The following is a 6,000-nucleotide window of genomic DNA, read 5'->3' on the forward strand; positions in this document are numbered from 1 at the left end:
CTGTTAGTAATTTTAGTATAACTCCGTTTGTAAAGCTTCATTTTAAGTGATTCAAGATGTTTTAGAAAGATATTTTATAGGTCTATAACTTTAATTTAGTCTCTAAAATCCAGTTTTTCTTTTATCTACTCAAAAAAGGGTGATGAAGTATAGGAGAGGTGTTGCCCTGATTTTGTTTTAAAAATCCTACATAGACTGTTGTTGGTATTCTGGGCATATCTTTTTGCAAAGAATTGTTGTAGGGGTGATTCGAAATTGTATGCGACCAAAAGACATATGTCTATACCTTCTTTGAGGCCACAAAGCCTATTTTCCCCATTTACCCTTTTGAAACTGAACAACAATACAAGACAGTAGGCTGTCCAAAATTTCTATTTTGATAGTTTGGGCTGATTTTTATTGATTTCATGTTGAGTTTCGATATGCTGAGACTTTTAAACTTAAGTAGATATTTGATTTTGTATTTAAGGTGTATATTCTCTTATACAAGGTAAGAGGAACTATTTAACGAAGTGGATTTTGGTTGGTCTTTGACGTAGATGAATTGAACTCCTCAAGTTGTGGTAGAACTTGTTATGTGCTAAAACGCCAAGGTTTGTGTATAAACTTGAACTTGAAATATTTTATTTTATGAAATTTGAAGTATCTTGATGGGTTGTTTTCTTACTCTTTGTCTGGTATTATGGTATGATTATTATCTCAGGTATTGCAAAACTTTTGCTAAACCGCCCACTTGTACGAATTGCTTGATCATTTTGTATTCTTGATAGGACTTTTTCCTTCTTGTTATGGTGACTTGTCATCGATATTGGCATGCCTCTCGATTCATATCTTGCCCATCTTGACTTTGAATTTACATTTCATCTTGAGGATGGATTTTCATTCATTTTCGAGTATGAGTGAAAAGCCACTTTCAACATGGTTCTTGATTCTCTTGATATTGGGTGACGATCCTTCTTGATATGGGCTTCGGTCCTTCTTGATTTCGGGTATTCGGTCCGTCTTATACTGATTGTGCTTAATGTGAAGGCATGACGTATATATTGGGTGAAATTGATTATTTGACAACTCTTTTGAATTGAGTTATAAGTTTCTTGATACTTGAGCCTTCGAATATTAATATTGATATTTTGAAACTCTTCAAGGTTTGTATTCGATACTTTAATATACTTGTTCACTTAGGCTTACTTTTACCTTATTGAGCCACCTACGACGAATAAGGGAATTGAAGAATTTAATGGCTTCAAGCCCAAAGTTTATACACCACTAAGCTTTATGCTTAGCGATAGTTGTTTTATATCATAGGTAATGTACGGGACGAGATGTGAAGATGGCCATTTGGAGTAGACTTTTTGGAGCCCTTGTGAAGATCACATCTGCATATGCATCTAGTTTTGTAAATATTTTGGGGACTTGTACAAGATACGTGTGGCACTTATGTATGAAATTTTGAAGGCTTGTAAAAACAAAACCATATGCTTGTAACTTGAACTGGGTGACTAATTTTGCTATTTTTGGAGTGTGCTTTTAACTCAAGTCATGCCATGTACTTAGTTTATACTTTGACTTGTCATTTTGTACAAAAAAAGATAATAGTTTTTGATAATTACTAGTGGAGTTTTGTGTATTTTATGGACCCGCAATGGTGTTGAATTGAAAATAGAATTTCAAACCAAGTTTTCTAAATGTGTTGACTATTTGAGATTAAAAAAAACTATCTTTTGTTTCGTAAGTGGCATCCTCCCAAAGGGGATGCTACACCTCGCCTAGAGGAGTGATTTGGTTAGAGTTCAAGTGTGAGATATTCTTTCAGGCTGCTGAAAACTCTCTCTCTCTCTTTTGTTCTAGTCCTTTTTCCCAAAATTTAGATGTTCAGACAATGGTTTAATTGTTAATGATTTTTTGTTAGGAGTTGCAATCCCTTTCTAGACTTGTTAGTTTTAGAGTTTTGGTATGATGATTTTTAGTCCTAGGATATTTCCGCATGTTAAGTTGATGACTAGATTATTTTCTCAGTTTTTGGGAACTTAGTATTTCTAATTAATTAAACCTTCTTCCGCATCTTTAAATTATTTATATCTCACAAGTGTTGTTAGCTTGGCTATAAAAATGGTTTTTCCACCGAAGGATTAGTGTGGGTGCCAGTCACGACGGGTCGGGGTCATGACAAATAACGATTCTAGGTTGTTAGCGTTTACTTTCTTGCATAGCATTTCTTCACTCTCTCATGGATTATGGGTAATTTGGGGGAAGTTGATGGGTAGAAAATCTTAACTTGAGGATTTATGCTAGGATCTAAGTAACATCAATGGGGTTTAACCTCTAAGGCCTAGAATTCTTAAATAAATAATTGAATATATTATCTTTATTTATGATTAATTGGTGTTAGACTTGACTTATATTCATGCATAATCTTAAGTTAAATGCTTGTTGATTGGTCTTCAGACATGGTTGACTTGATGATGTGAATTTGGATGCTTGAGATGCATGAGTGAATCTGATACGAATATATATATATATATATATATATATATATATATATATATATATATATATATATATATATATATATATATATATATATATATTGTATACATTATTTTATGTTGGATCGGGTACACATCGGTACATATACATAATATATATTATTTTACGTTGGATTGGTTATCACACCGGTACATATAAATTGTATAATTTACTATATGTTGAATTGATTACCATGTCGGTACATACATTATTATTATTATTATTATTATTATTATTATTAATAATAATAACAACAATGATAATAATAATAATAAAGTGGTTACTACGCCGGTATGGTACATAGACAGAGTTGGTCCCCTAAAAGTCATTATTATTTGGCATAAATAAGTCCCTTAGCATGTGTGTATATTTACTTACTGTTTTGTGAGTTCATGATGCATAGAGTCTTGAATGACTTAACGATCTGTTATTGATATGGTTGATCTTGTGTTGACTGTACTTGATGACTGTGAGTTGTTTATGTGTTGAAGTCTGGTCTACTTATTGTTTGCCTTACGTGTTGCATGTTTCTAATTTGATTCGGCCAATGATGTCTAGTAGTACATAGCTGCTTGTACTGATATTACCAAGTACTCTTCTTTTATTGAGTGTACATTGTGTTTCTCCGAGACCTCAGTTCTATCGTAGTTGCAGATTTGTGATCTAAGGGTGAGCGCTTCATTTTTCAAGCTATTACGGATCATCAGAGCAATCCTTCTCCACATTTTGTACATTGAGATACTCAATTTTATTTTATTTTGTTAGACATTCCATTAGATATGTTTTAGTTAGAAATTTTGTACGATAACTTTCATTTCTTGGCGAGTTATTTAGTTCTTGATTTAATTCAGTACTTAAATATTGACATTTATTTATGAAAACTTAGTTGGATTAGATATTATTTATTTATTAATGGTCTAAAGTTGGTTAAATATTGGGTTTGTTGGTTCTCCTATTAAAGGGTTAGTGTGGATGTTACTCACAATCGTTTGTGTCTTCGACTAGAATAAGTAATTGCAACATGTTAGATAGACATTGTCACTCATTGTTACGCTTTTCCATTTTTACTGACAAGTGTTGTTGTGGGTGGATATGATCATTTCATTCTTAATAAAGAGTTTTCGAATTTGTGATTTTTTTTGTTAGAGAGTGCTTTTTCCTTAAATGAACTATATGTGGCACGAATTTGAATTAGGTGGATCTCAATGCATGTACCATATACCTAATGGGGAACCCAAAAAAAAAGAAATAAAGCTTTCCCATTTCTACCAACAAAGATTGTGTGGGATGAATAGAGTGTCCTTTCACCCTTAACTAGAGGTTTTGACTTCAAATTCTGAGTATCAAAAAATTTATGTAGGAAGCACTTTCCCCTTAAATGGGTCTTACACAACGCAAATTCAAATTAATCGACTCTCCAATACGATATTGGACACCAAATAAAAAATAATAATAGCTTTTCCATTTCTTAATTCCAAGTTGTTGACCTTTTGACATTTCCTCTCTCCTCATTCAATTGGGCAAAATTCATCGCGCTTATCCTATTTAGCGTCAAATTAGTGACGGCATTCAGTTAGATACAAGCAAAATAGCAACGGATTAGCGCTGAATTTCCTAACTAATTTCAGTTCTTTTAGTAGTGTAATTGGGTGAAGTGCACAAATATTCAGGTTGATGTCACTATTTAATTTGTGTTCGTTATAGAAAATTATGTGGACCACTTCGGACAATTTCAAATATACGATATTTGAAGTTGGTATTGATAAAGTCTAACTTCAAATAAAGAATTGAAATTTAGTTAATTTTTCCTCACTTCAACTATTTTCGCTTGAAGTTTAATCACATATGTCAGAAGTTCAATCAATTTTTTCCTTACTTCAGACACATATAACTGAAATTCGAGCAAACATAGTTGCTATCTAGCAAAAATAATTAAATTATAGTCATATATAACTTAACTTCTAAACTTTACTCATACATAACTTCAAACTTCATTGGTTTGCCCCCCCCCCCCCCTCCCCCCCGTTTACCTAGTCTCAATATCAACTTTGCATTGTTTTAGACTAAGTAGTGCACGATTTAAGCTAGAATAAAGTACTAGCAATTGGATAATGAATTCATCATAAATTAAAGGAGTCTAATAATTTACTTGCAAGATTTGGAAGATGGAGTTTTAGAGCGAATTAATTGTTTTTTGTGCATATAACAAGACCAACTTGCCCAGCTTGTCCATGTGGTGGCAAGATTTCCCTCCGTTCACAATTATTTGTTCATGTCTGACATAAAACGCTTTTTAAAAAATAATAAATAAATAAATAATTTATTATACCAAACCTAATTATCATTTAATATTGAGAAATAAATAGTACTTGATAATAAGGATAACACATATATAATGATAAATTATTTTTAATTTTTTACATTGGACAAATTAAAAAGTGGTTATCTATTTTAATATAGTGTATAAGTAAAAATGAACGGTAAAGTACTGAATTAGTGATGTATGTGTTTAAAGTGAGATTTAAGGCTTGGATGTGGCCAATAATTAAAGATTAGGGATTCTCAACCAAACATGAAAATGATTATATTTGTCCCATTTGTCTAAATAAAACTAGCTTAATAGTAGCTTCTCTATAAAACTTCTGCTTCAAGCTCATAATTACTTCAACGTTAATCTACAAGGCTTAAATAAAATTGCCTTTAATTCCACTCCAAGACAACTAATCATTTGTTTATGTTGAGGGTGGAATAACAAGACGTCATACAGATAAAGGGCGGAGTTAGATAAGATCTAGAGAGCTTATTCAAATCTTTTTTGATGAAAATTTTTACTGTTTATATATGTCTGAAATTATTTTTTATGTATTTACACTAAATGTTGCAACCTTTTTGACTTTTTCACATGTTTATTTCTTCATATTTTAAAAATTCTTGATATAAACGCCTGAGTCCACCACTGCATATGAAAGTTAACAATATAAGTACGTTAAAATAAGCATTAACAAAATTTTGGAATCTTTACACAAATAATTGATCAAATTTACTTACATAAATTATACATTGATCATATAAGGTTATACATTTTTAAAGTAAATGATTGGATGAGCAGCTATTTAAGTTAATTCTCCTAAATTGTTGATGTTGCCTACATATCCACTATTTGATAGACGACGAGAACATATATGCACCATTCATTTGATGTCGATGATAGATATATGCATCATTTTTTAAACTAATGGTATATCCTGTAAATTGGTAAAATTGAAGGGTATATTTGTCATCTTCTTCAAAAATTAAGTAGATTTTTTTTAGGAATCACGCTAAGGGTTAATTACCATTTTTCCTTATCCTTTTTCAATTACCAGAAATCCCTTAAAAATATGATAATCCGAATACATTACTTCAGTAATCCAGATACATTAATTAGGATTTTATGTATCAGCAGATAATATTTAAAGCATGATACATTGAACA

The sequence above is a fragment of the Solanum dulcamara genome, chromosome 7 (genome assembly GCF_947179165.1).
Source record: "Solanum dulcamara chromosome 7, daSolDulc1.2, whole genome shotgun sequence".
Classification (NCBI taxonomy): Eukaryota; Viridiplantae; Streptophyta; class Magnoliopsida; order Solanales; family Solanaceae; genus Solanum; species Solanum dulcamara.